The sequence below is a fragment of the Salmo salar genome, chromosome 22 (genome assembly GCF_965601325.2).
Source record: "Salmo salar chromosome 22, fSalSal1, whole genome shotgun sequence".
Taxonomy (NCBI): domain Eukaryota; kingdom Metazoa; phylum Chordata; class Actinopteri; order Salmoniformes; family Salmonidae; genus Salmo; species Salmo salar.
This window is the reverse complement of record NC_138312.1, coordinates 23,266,483-23,280,661: the sequence shown is the minus strand read 5'-3', so window position 1 is coordinate 23,280,661 and position 14,179 is coordinate 23,266,483.

Sequence of the window (14,179 nt, the reverse complement as noted above, 5' to 3'; positions counted from 1 at the left end):
TATCTGTACATTTGGGTGTGATATGGTAGCCTGGATGTTATGTGAGTCTGAACTACAGCAGCTATCCATTGTTTTTGGAATTGTCTATGTTCCCTGATTGTCTAGTGATTATTAGCTAGCTGGACAGCCAAGAAACTGTATGAATATAAGTCCATTATAATTTCTACAGTTTTGATTTGATTTTAGTCATTTTAAAGTACACTACATGACCAAAAGAATGTGGACACCTGCTCGTTGAACATCTCATTCCAAAATCTTAGGTATTAATATGAAGTTGGTCCCCCCCCTTTGCTGATATAACAGCCTCCACTCTTTTGGGAAGGCTTTCCAGTAGATGTTTGAACATTGCTGCAGGGACTTGCTTCCATTCACCCACAAGAGCGTTAGTCAGAACGGGCACTGATGTTGGGCGATTAGGCCTGGCTCGCAGTCAGCGTTCCAATTCATTCCAAAGGGGTAGAGGTCAGGGCTCTGTGCAGGCCAGTCAAGTTCTTCCACACTGTTCTTGAAAAACCATTTCTGTATGGAGCTCGCTTTGTGCACGGGGGCATTGTCATGCTGAATCAGGAAAGGACCTTCCCCAAACTGTTGCCACAAAGTTGGAAGCACAGAATTGTCTAGAATGTTATTGTATAGTGTCATTGTAAGATTTCCCTTCACTGGAACTAAGGGGTCTAGCCCGAACCATGTAAAACATTATTGCTCCTCCACTAAACTTTACAGTTGGCACTATGCATTGGGTCAGGTAGCGTTCTCCTGGCATTCGTCAAACCCAGATTGGTCTCACAGACTGCCAGATGGTGAAGCGGGATTCATCACTCTAGAGAACGCGTTTCCACTGCTCCAGAGTCAAATGGCGGTGAGCTTTACATCACTCCAGCCGACGCTTGGCATTACGCATGGTGATCTTAGGCTTATGTGCGGCTGCTCGACCATGGAAACCCAATTCATGAAGCTCCCGACTAACAGTTATTGTGCTGATGTTGCTTCCAGAGACAGTTTGGAACTCGGTAGTGAGTGTTGCAACCGAGGACAGGCGATGTTTACGCGCTATGCACTTCAGCACTCGGTGATCCCGTTCTGTGAGCTTGTGTGGCCTACCACTTCACGGCTGAGGTGTTGTTGCTCAAAGACATTTCTATTCACAATAACAGCACTTACATTTGACCGGGGCAGCTCTAGCAGGACAGAAATTTGACAAACTGACTTGTTGTAAAGGTGGCATCCTATAACGGTGCCACATTGAAAGTCACCGAGGTCTTCAGTTGTTTTTTGCCAATGTTTGTTTATGGAGATTGCATGGCTGTTTGCTCAATTTTATACACCTGCCAGCGACTGGGGGGGCTAAAATAGCCAAATCAACTAATCCGATTCCACTAATTCCACTGACATTATGGGATATTGTGTGTAGGCCAGTGACAAAAAATCTCAATTTAATCAATTTTAAATTCAGGCTGTAAAACAACAAAATGTGGAAAAAGTCAAGGGGTGTGAATACTTTCTGAAGGCACTATATGTGTATATGTATGTATAGTCACGTCACAAAATTATTGATTAAAACACACTGTTTTGCAATGAAGGTATACTGTAGCCTCAACAGCACTCTGTAGGGTAGTATCATGCTGGCGCCAGAGAACAGCTATTCTCTGGGTATATTGAATTCAATACAAAACCTAGGAGACTCGTGGTTCTCACCCCCTTCCATAGACTTAAACAATAATTATGACAACTTCCGGAGGACATCCTCCAACCTACCAAAGCTCTTTCAGGATGAACTGACATGATCAATCAAAGGATCAGAAGATCAATCGAGTTCTGAAAGCATAAGCTACAGCTAGCTAGCACTGCAATGCATAAAATGTTGTGAGTAGTTGACTCAAAGAGAAAAACAACAGTTGAACAGTCTTCAAAAATTAAGGAGAAAGACAAGAGAGAGAGCAATAGCTATGTGTTGTATTCTTTTCACTTTCAGTTACTTAGCTAGTGAATGCAGCTAGTTAGCCTAGCCTACTCAAACACTCGGCTCAAACGGAGAGGGATGCTATGTTACCTAGCTGGCTATGGCTATCCAGCACTGGAACTCTTCCAAATCAAGGTACCCTTTTGGTTTTATTATTTATTGCCACCGGGCCCGCTAGTGTAACTGCTAAACTGCTTGCTAACTGTACAATGTACACCATGATTATAGCGGGTTTACTAACACATTCGTTTTAGTAGCTATGTTGACTTGACATTAGCAAATATGGTGACAATGATGTAGACTGTGTGTAGCGGTTAGCAATTATGATATGAAGGTTTGGCTTGGAAAGGTTTTTTCGCCTGGTCACAGACAGCTGATGTGTTGTGCACTGAAGTCTGTAAGCGAAGGGAAAAGGTGAAAGGAGGAGAGCGTGTAGATGCAAGAAGGAATTATTCAATGATCAAAGTGATCATGCTGTTTATATGTGGCTGCTATGAAACTGTGTTTGCGTGTGACCAGCGATGTATTTATTCCGCCAATTCTGTTGAAAAGCGTTTATTAAATGTAACCAAATGGAATGAAATGGGGATAAACATACCTGAATTTATCCAATAGAAACTCTCGGTTGCAGCTGTTGGACTAATGATTACACCCTAGATCAGCTAGATGCAGGCAAGATTTTGCAAGGCGGAATTGATTGTGTCAATATCTGTCACCTTGATTACTGAAATGTCTCTCTGCCTGTGCACCTACATTGTAAACTTTCATTCATAGGATAGGTGTAGCAACCTCATCATGGATAGAGGAAGGCCCAAAACATTGCCAAGGACTCCAGCCACCCTAGTCATGGACTGTTCTATCTGCTACCGCATGGCAAGCGGTTCCGGAGCTCCAAGTCTAGGTCAAAAAGGCTTCTTAACGGCTTCTACCCCCAAACCATGACTCAGTTAATAAAATGGCTATTTGCATTGTCCCCACCCCACCCCCCATTTTTACGCTGCCATGCTCTTCAAAACAAAACCTCCTCCCTCAACTTAAACGGCACCGACCGCAAGTGATGTTTATGTATTTGTGTTGTGTCAGTGTGCTTGTGTGTGTTATTGTGTTTGTGTGTGTGTATATAGTGTATGTGTGTGGGTTTTGTGTGGGAATGTGTGTGAGTGAGTGTACAGGGTTGGGTAGGTTACTTTCTAAATGTAATCAGTTACAGTTACTAGTTACCTGTCAAATTGTAATCAGTAACGTAATGTTTGGATTACCCAAACTCAGTAACATAATCTGATTACATTCCGTTACTTTTAGATTACTTTCCCCTTAAGAGGCATTAGAAGAAGACAAAAATGTATGTTACCTATTGAACGACATCTATTGCAGGATAAATCAATGTTAAAGTTTACATAGCTGGCCATATATGGATGTTCAATTTCACTGTATGGGTTGGTTATGTTGGCTTCTTCTAACCCATCGCTTTCTACTACTGCCATGCCTGCTCCCGCTCCCTGGCACTCGAAGGTGCCAGGCTCCCCAGCATTACGCACTCCTGCCACCATCATGTCACGCGCTTCAGCAATTATTGGACTCACTTGGACTCAATCACCTCTGACATTATCTCTCCTATATTTGTCAGTTCCCCAGCTCTGTTCCCCGCTGCTGCATTGTTTGTTGTCTGTCCTTATGTTACTGGGTGCTGACGCTGTTGCTTGTTTGTTCCATGTCTGTTCCAGTTAAATGTTGTCTCCCTGTACCTGCTTCTCAGCTCCAGCGTTGGTTCTTTCAACTACATATAATAATACGATTCAATTATATCTTTACATTAAAAACCAAAGTCTATCAGAATTCCAGTCATTACAATAAATGTTATACCCCTTGATCTTGAAGAATAGGACTTGGAAATATGGAAGTATAGATTAGCCAAATTGTTTTACCTGAGCATGACCCCAAAACTATTTATTTTGCGTTATTGACTGTACGTTTGTTTATTCCATGTGTAACTCTGTGTTGTTGTTTGTGTCGCACTGCTTTGCTTTATCTTGGCCAGGTCGCAGTTGTAAATGAGAACTTGTTCTCAACTAGCCTACCTGGTTAAATAAAGGTGAAAAAAACTAAAGACTTATTAGCAAGCCGTACTCTGTTATTTATTGAGTTGAAAAATAAATTCTGCGCTCATGGAATGGCATGCTTTCAGCACTACTGAAAAGTGCTATTTACATGTGAAAAATGAATGCCATATGCTGCATTTGCTATAGGCCTATTGTTTACCTTTTGTTGGTGACACTTTGATATCTTGATAATATGCAGCTGTTTAAAGGGCAAATCCACCGATGAAACAATAACAATAAAGCTGAGGGATGGGCCTGGAGAAATGTAACCACTCTCAGAATAATAGACAGAGCTATGGATGCAAGGACTGACCGTCCATGATATAAAAAATATTGTTTTAACCATGTTACGAGGGTATACAGTGTTTATTTACATTTACAATGTTTACAAACATTGAAGTAAAACAAGGTTATATTTTGGGTTCTCATGGATTGCGACAGCTGAATGAACTAAGCTCATGAGGCATTTCTAAGTTATATTCTTCAAGAATCAATGGATGTATATATATATATTTATAAGTCCAAAAATTGATGTAGCAACTACAGATTGCCCCTATAAGTCTATCAAAAGTGTACACGTTTAAACATGTGTCCATCAGGCCTATGGATTTTTTTGTTTAATCAGCATGAATTAGATTGAGCAGTAAAAGACACAGTTTTATTCCATAGGCTTGGATCCGCACTATGCAGCTGTGGCAAGAGCACATTTTTCACTGGCTGTCCACTGGTTTCAAAAACAATGATTGATAGGCAGCTTAAACTTCTTGAATTCAATCATTATTGGGTTCAAATACACATTTAGATTTGTTAACAGCCATCCACAACAATCACAATCCGTAAGGTGCAAATAGCTAAATGAGAGAGCAGCAGTGTGATTCACCTCAATGCACTATGTAGATATCAATAATAAGTGATATCCGTAGACTACACCACTGCTGTCATCCTTACCTCCAAGCGTTTATTAAAGTTGGATAATCTTTGGATGCCGACAGTAGTCGCAGCATTGGAAGACATAGCTTGGACTGTAGCCCGCGATCCATCAAACCCATATGGTGTGTCATTTGTGGTCTTTGACTTGTGGTCAGACTCGCTCAGGTGGAACAATCTTAAACTTTTTTTCTGAATTTAAAAGTAATCCTCGAAGCAATCATCTAGTTTTTCAAAAGTATCTGTAATCTGATTACAATATTTTAGCTGGTAGCGTAACGGATTACAGTTACAGTTTTTTGTAATTGCTTACATGGAATGGATTACATGTAACGGATTACATGTAATCCATTACTCCCCAACCCTGTGAGTGTGTATATGATGTGTATATATAGTCTAGTGAGTGTGCGTAGGGTCAGTGCAAGATACAGTCAAATCAGATAGTTTGGGTACCCTTAATTGACTATTTAGCAGTCTGGCTATTTAGCAGTTTTATGGCTTGGGAGCAGAAGCTGTCTTGGAGCCTGTTGGTCCGAGAGCCAATGCTCCGGTACCGTTTGCTGGACAGTAGCAGAGTGAACAGTCTATGGCTTGGGTGGCTGGTGTCTTTGGCAATTTATTGGGCCTTCCTCTGACACCGCCTGATATAGAGGTCCTGGATGACAGGGAGGTTGGCACCAGTGATGTACTGGGCTGTCCGCACCACCCTCTGTAGCGCTTTGCATTCAATGGCAGTGTATTTTCCATACCAAGCAGTGATGTAACCAGTCAAGACGCTCTCGATGGTGCAGCTGTAGAACTTTTTGAGGATCTGAGGGCCCATGCCAAATCTTTTCAGCCTCCTGAGCGGGAAGAGGCGCTGCCGTCCCCTCTTCACAATTGTGTGGGTGTGTGTGGACCATGTTAGGCCTTAGTGATGTGGACTCCAAAGAACCTGTAGCTCTCGAACCACTCCACAACAGCACCATCGATGTGAATGGGGCGGGCTTGCCCCTCTTTCTCCTATAGTACACAATCAGCCACTTGGTCTTGAGGGAGAGGTTGTTGTCCTGGCACCACACTATAAACAGACTAAGCACACACCGCTGGTGGTGACACTTGCCAGCTGGTCTGCGCATGCTTTGAGAATGCGCCATGGTGTTCCGTCTGGCCCGGCGGCCTTGTGATTATTAATTTGTTTAAACGTTTTGCTCACATTGTCCATGGAGAGCGAGATCACACAGTCATCCGGAAAAACAAGGCCTTCACGCAAGGCACAGCGTTATATTCTTCGAATCAAGCATAAAATGCATTTGGCTTGTTTGGGAGTTCTGTATCGTTGGACAACACATGGCTGGGTTTCCCTTTGTAATCCGTTAGTGTTGGCGCCGGTGTAATAGGATTCCATCTTCTTCTTATATTGTCCTTCTACATGTTCTGCACCTAACATTTAGTTCCACCTCCCACATATGCGGTGACATCACCTGGTTTAACATGTTATGGCTAGGGGGCAGTATTTTCACGGCTGGATAAAAAACGTACCCGATTTAATCTGGTTACTACTCCTGCCCAGTAACTAGAATATGCATATAATTATTGGCTTTGGATAGAAAACACTCCAAAGTTTCTAAAACTGTTTGTATGGTGTCTGTGAGTATAACAGAACTCAAATGGCAGGTCAAAACCTGAGAGATTCCTTTACAGGAAGTGGCCTGTCTGACCATTTCTTGAACTTCTTTGCCATCTCTATCTTTTACAAAGGATCTCTGCTCTAACGTGACACTTCCTACGTCTTCCATAGGCTCTCAGAGCCCGGGAAAAAACAGAATGTCGTCATCCCAGCCCCAGGCTGAAACACATTATCGCCTTTCGCCGCCCCCGTCTTTGTGATTTTTCCTCTGTTTGCCGAAAAGGAGATTCCCGGTCGGAATATTATCGCTTTTTTACGAGATAAATTGCATAAAAATTGATTTTAAACAGCGGTTGACATGCTTCGAAGTACGGTAATGGAATATTTAGAATTTTTTTGTCACGAATTGCGCCATGTCAACCGATATACCATTTCGGATAGTTTCTGGAATGCACGAACAAAACGCCGCTATTCGGATATAACGATGGATTATTTGGGACCAAACCAACATTTGTTATTGAAGTAGCAGTCCTGGGAGTGCATTCTGACGAAGACAACAAAGGTAATAACATTTTTGTAATAGTAAATCTGATTTTGGTGAAGGCTAAACTTGCCGGGTGTCTAAATAGCTAGCCCGTGATGGCTGGGCTATGTACTTAGAATATTGCAAAATGTGCTTTCACCAAAAAGCTATTTTAAAATTGGACATATCGAGTGCATAGAGGGGTTCTGTATCTATAATTCTTAAAATAATTGTTATGCTTTTTGTGAACGTTTATCGTGAGTAATTTAGTAAATTGTTAGTAAATTCCCCGGAAGTTTGCGGGGGGTATGCTAGTTCTGAACGTCACATGCTAATGTAAAAAGCTGTTTTTTGATATAAATATGAACTTGATTGAACAAAACATGCATATATTGTATAACATAATGTCCTAAGATTGTCAACTGATGAAGATCATCAAAGGTTAGTGCTGCATTTAGCTGTCTTCTGGGTTTTTGTGACATTATATGCTACCTTGAAAAATGGGTGTCTGATTATTTCTGTCTGGGTACTCTGCTGACATAATCTAATGTTTTGCTTTCGCTGTAAAGCCTTTTTGAAATCGGACAGTGTGGTTAGATAAAGGAGAGTCTTATCTTTAAATGGCTGTAAAATAGTCATATGTTTGAGAAATTGAAGTAATAGGATTTTTAAGGTTTTGAAAATCGCGCCACCAGATAGCAGTGGCTGTTACGTAGGTGGGACGAATTCGTCCCGCCTAGCCTAGAGAGGTTAACCTGTTAGGGCTAGGGGGCAGTTTTGACACGGCTGGATGAAAAACGTACCCGATTTAATCTGGTTACTACTCCTGCCCAGTAACTAAAATATGCATATAATTATTGGCTTTGGATAGAAAACACCCTAAAGTTTCTAAAACTGTTTGAATGGTGTCTGTGAGTATAACAGAACTCAAATGGCAGGCCAAAACCTGAGAAGATTCCATGCAGGAAGTGGCCTGTCTGACAAGTTGTGTTTCATCTTGGCTCTTTTTATTGAAGACTGAGGGTCTTTGCAATAACGTGACACTTCCTACGGCTCCCATAGGCTCTCAGAGCCCGGTAAAAAGCTGAACGATATCGAGGCAGCCTCTGGCTGAAACACATTATCGCTTTTGGCAAGTGGCCGATCAGAGTACTATGGGCTTAGGCGCGTGCCCGAGTCGACCGAATGCTTTATTTTCTTTCGTCTGTTTACCTAAACGCAGATTCCCGGTCGGAATATTATCGCTTTTTTATGAGAAAAATGGCATAAAAATTGATTTTAAACAGCGGTTGACATGCTTCGAAGTACGGTAATGGAATATTTAGAATTTTTTGTCACGAATTGCGCCATGCTCGTCACCCTTATTTACCCTTTCGGATAGTGTCTTGAACGCACGAACAAAACGCCGCTGTTTGGATATAACTATGGATTATTTTGAACCAAACCAACATTTGTTATTGAAGTAGAAGTCCTGGGAGTGCATTCTGACGAAGACAGCAAAGGTAATAACATTTTTCTTATAGTAAATCTGACTTTGGTGAGTGCTAAACTTGCTGGGTGTCTAAATAGCTAGCCCTGTGATGCCGGGCTATCTACTTAGAATATTGCAAAATGTGCTTTCACCGAAAAGCTATTTTAAAATCGGACATATCGAGTGCATAGTGGAGTTCTGTATCTATAATTCTTAAAATAATTGTTATGCTTTTTGTGAACGTTTATCGTGAGTCATTTAGTAAATTCACCGGCAGTGTTCGGTGGGAATGCTAGTCACATGCTAGTCACATGCTAATGTAAAAAGCTGTTTTTTTATATAAATATGAACTTGATTGAACAAAACATGCATGTATTGTATAACATAATGTCCTAGGGTTGTCATCTGATGAAGATCATCAAAGGTTAGTGCTGCATTTAGCTGTGGTTTGGGTTTATGTGACATTATATGCTAGCTTGAAAAATAGGTGTCTGATTATATCTGGCTGGGTACTCTGCTGACATAATCTAATGTTTTGCTTTCGTTGTAAAGCCTTTTTGAAATCGGACAGTGTGGTTAGATTAACGAGAGTCTTGTCTTTAAAATGGTGTAAAATAGTCATAGGTTTGAAAAATTGAAGTTTTTGCATTTTTGAGGTTTTTGAATAACGCGCCACGGGATTACACTGGCTGTTACGTAGGTGGGACGATTTGATGCCACCTACCCTAGAGAGGTTAACAGTCTCTGCTTCGCTCCCCTCCAATTTTACCCCGACTGGCTCTGGTTCCATCCTCGGCTCCGCCGATCTGTCCATGTGCCCCCCCAAAAAAATTATTGGGGCTGCCTCTCCGGTTTTAACGCTATCGGCGTTCCACTGTAATATTCCCGGTCCTCCTTTGCCTTCTTCCATGGGCCCACTCCGGCTCTGATCTCCTCCCAGGTCCACGAGTCCATACTGCCCCTCTCCTGGTGCTTCTCCTTCCTCCGCTGCTTGGTCCGTTGTTGGTGGGTGATTCTGTAACGACTCTCGTCGCAATGAGACCAAGGTGCAGCAGTGGATGTGTATTCATATTCAAGATTTTAACCTGTTAGGGCTAGGGTGCAGTATTGACACGGCTGGATAAAAAAACATACCCGATTTAATCTGGTTACCACTCCTACCCAGTAACTAGAATATGCATATACTTATTACATATGGATAGAAAACACCCTACATTTTCTAAAACTGTTTGAATGGTGTCTGTGAGTATAACAGAACTCATTTGGCAGGCAAAACCCTGAGACATTTTCTGACAGGAAGTGGATACCTGATGTGTTGTATTGCCTTTAAACCTATCCCATTGAAAAACACAGGGGCTGAGGAATATTTTGGCACTTCCTATTGCTTCCACTAGATGTCACCAGCCTTTACAAAGTGTTTTGAGTCTTTTGGAGGGAGATCTGACCGAACAAGAGCCATGGAACGATGATGTCCCATTAGACACCTGGCGCGCGAGTTCATGTTGGGTACCCTCGTTCCAATACGTTATAAAAGAGTATGCATTCGTCCACCTTGAATATTATTCATGTTCTGGTTAAAAAAGGCCCTAATGATTTATGCTATACAACGTTTGACATGTTTGAACGAACGTAAATATATTTTTTCCCCTCGTTCATGACGAGAAGTCCGGCTGGCTTAGATCATGTGCTAACAAGACGGAGATTTTTGGACATAAATGATGAGCTTTTTTGAACAAAACTACATTCGTTATGGACCTGTGATACCTGGAAGTGACATCTGATGAAGAGAATCAAAGGTAATGGATTATTTACATAGTATTTTCGATTTTAGATCTCCCCAACATGACGTCTAGTCTGTATCGCAACGCGTATTTTTCTGGGCGCAGTGCTCAGATTATTGCAAAGTGTGATTTCCCAGTAAGGTTATTTTTAAATCTGGCAAGTTGATTGCGTTCAAGAGATGTAAATCTATAATTCTTTAAATGACAATATAATATTTTACCAATGTTTTCTAATTTTAATTATTTAATTTGTGACGCTGACTTGACTGCCGGTTATTGGAGGGAAACGATTTCCTCAACATCAATGCCATAGTAAAACGCTGTTTTTGGATATAAATATGAACTTGATAGAACTAAAAATGCATGCATTGTCTAACATAATGTCCTAGGAGTGTCATCTGATGGAGATTGTAAAAGGTTAGTGCATCATTTTAGCTGGTTTTATGGTTTTGGTGACCCTGTCTTTGAATTGACAAAACATTACACACAACTCGTGTAAATGTACTGTCCTAACATACTCTAAATTTATGCTTTCGCCGTAAAACCTTTTTGAAATCGTAAAACGTGGTTAGATTAAGGAGATGTTTATCTTTCAAAGGTGGTAAAATAGTTGTATGTTTGAAAAATTTGAATTTTGACATTTATTTGGATTCAAATTTGCCGCTCTTGAAATGCACCTGCTGTTGATGGAGTGCACCACGGGTGGCACGCTAGCGTCCCACCTAGCCCATAGAGGTTAATAAACCCGAAAATAGAACACTAAACAAATAAACAAAAAAACGACAGCCGACAGTTCTGTCAGGTACTCACAACGAAACAGAAAGCAATCACCCACAAATCCCAAAGGAAAAACAGGCTGCCTATGTATGACTCCAAATCAGCAACAACGAACTACAGCTGTTCCTGATTGAGAGCCACACACGGCCAAACCAAAGAAACAAACCAACATAGAAAAATAAACATAGAACGCCCACCCATGTAACACCCTAGCCTAACCAAAATAGAGAACTAAAAACCCCTCTCTATGGCCAGGGCGTTACACCGTGGTAAAGGCTTTGACGGTGTGGAGACATTGGCTTGAGGGGGCACATCACCCTTTTCTCATCTGGACCGACCACCGTAACCTGGAGTATATCCGGGCAGCGAGGAGACTTAATCCTCGTCAAGCCAGGTGGGCCATGTTCTTTACGAGGTTTCAATTTACCCTCTCATACATTCCAGGTTCCCGGAACCGGAAGGCTGACGCACTGTCGCGTCTCTACGACACCGAGGAGCGGACCATCGATCCTACTCCCATACTCCCCGCCTCCTGTCTGGTGACAGCGGTGGTATGGGAGGTGGATGCGGACATCGAGCGGGCGGGTTAGTCAGAACCCACTCCACCACAATGTCCCGCGGGTCTGAAATATGTTCCGCTTGGTGTTCGCGATCGCCTGATCCGATGGTCCTACACTCTACCCTCCTCGGGTCATCCTGGGGTGGAACGGACAGTGCGGGGCCTGAAGGGGAGGTACTGGTGGCCCACCTTGGTTGAAGATGTTCGTCATTATGTCTCTTCCTGTTCGGTGTGCGCCCAGTGCAAGGCTCCTAGGCACCTGCCTCGAGGGAAACTACAGCCCCTCCCCGTTCCACAACGACCTTGGTCTCACCTCTCGGTGGATTTCCTCACAGGGGAACACCACAATCCTGGTCGTTGTGGATCGGTTCTCGAAGTCCTGCCGTCTGCTCCCTGTGCCCGGTCTTCCTACGGCCCTACAGACCGCGGAGGCCCTATTCACCCATGTCTTCCGGCACTATGGGGTGCCCGAGAACATCGTATCTGATCGGGGTGCCCAGTTCACGTCCAGGGTGTGGAGGTCGTTTATGGAGGGGCTGGGGGTCTCGTTCAGCTTGACCTCAGGTTTCCACCCCGAGAGTAATGGGCAGGTAGAACGCATTAACCAGGATGTGGGCAGGTTTCTGCGGTCGTATTGCCAGGACCGGCCAGGGCAGTGGGCGCGGTTCGTGCCATGGGCCGAGATGGCCCAGAACTCTCAGCGCCACTCCTCTACTAACCTGTCACCTTTCCAGGTTGTATTAGGTTATCAGCCGGTCCTGGTGCCATGGCAGCAGAGCCAGACGGAGGCTCCTGCGGTGGAGGAATGGGTGAAGCGCTCGAAAGAGACCTAGAATGCTGTCCAGGAGTGTCTAAAGCGGGCTGTAGAACGACACAAGGAGAGCGCTGACCGCCACCGCAGTGAGGCCCCCGTGTTTAACCCAGGGGACAGAGTCTGGCTCTCGACCCTCCACCTGCCCCTCCACCTGCCCTGCCGGAAGCTGGGTCCGCGATTTGTGGGGCTGTTCAAAGTCCTGAGGAGAATAAACGAGGTGTGTTATAGGTTACAACTTCCTACATATTACCGCATTAACCCCTAATTTCATGTGTCTCTCCTCAGGCCCGTGGTAGCTGGTCCGCTGCAGGACGCTGAGGTGCGGGAGGTCCTTCTGCCCCCCCTGGACATCGAGGGAGCCCCGGCGTACACCGTCCGGGCCATCCTGGACTCCCGATGTCGGGTAGGGGGCCTGCAGTACCGCGTGGACTGGGAGGGGTACGGCCCGGAGGAGAGGTGCTGGGTCCCGGCGGGGGACGTTCTGGATCCGGCTATGCTGCAGGAATTCCACCGTCTCCGCCCGGATCGACCGGCGCCTCACCCTCCGGGTCGTCCCCGAGGCCGGCGTCGGCGGTACTGTCACAGTATCCACAGAAGGTGGCGCCCCTCCTCGGTCGGGCGGCACTCGGCGGTCGTCGTCGCCGGCCTACTAGCTGCCACCGATCCATGTTTCTGTGTCTTTTGGTTTTGTCTGTCTGATCCGCACCTGTTCCTTGTCTGTCATTAGTGGGGGGGGGTATTTAGTGTGTCTTTTCAGTTCAGGGATTTTGTGCGGGATTGTTTTATGTTTATTCAGGACAGATGTTAGTAAGCGCTGCTCCCTATTCTAGTTCAGCCGGGCTGCGCCCCGTGCGTCATTTGTTTTGGGAACGTGTTCCCTCTTTGAGTATTGTGTGCGCCCTGTGCCCTTCGGCTTCTTGTGTTGTTTTCAGGTTGTTATTAAACGCTATCGCACTACCGGACCTCTGTCTCCTGCAATTGACTCTGCCTCTCTTCTGCTCCTGGTAAATCGTGACAATTCCATGTTTAATGACTCATGGTGTAATAGTAACAACATACAAGTCCTATTGTTCACCTGACCTAGAATTCCTCACAATCAAATGCCGAACGTATTATCTCCCAAGAGAACTCTCCTCGATTATCGTCACAGCCGTGCATATCCCCCCACAAGCAGAAAACCAAGACGGCCATCAAGGAACTTCGCTGGACGTTTTGCAAACTGGAAACCATACAGTTGAAATCGGAAGTTTACATACACATTAGCCAAATAGATTTAAACTCAGTTTTTTACAATTCCTGACATTTAATCCTAGTAAAAATACCCTGTCTTAGGTCAGTTAGGACCACACTTTATTTTAAGAATGTGAAATGTCAGAATAATAGTAGAGAATGATTTATTTCAGGTTTTATTTCTTTCACCACATTCCCAGAGTGTCAGAAGTTTACATACACTCAATTAGTATTTGGTAGCATTGCCTTTAACCTGTTAGGGCTAGGGGGCAGCATTTGCACGTCTGGATGAATTTTTTTTACCCGATTTAATCTGGTTACTAATCCTACCCAGTAACTAGAATATGCATATACTTATTATATATGGATAGAAAACACTCTAAAGTTTCTAAAACTGTTTGAATGGTGTCTGTGAGTATAACAGAACTC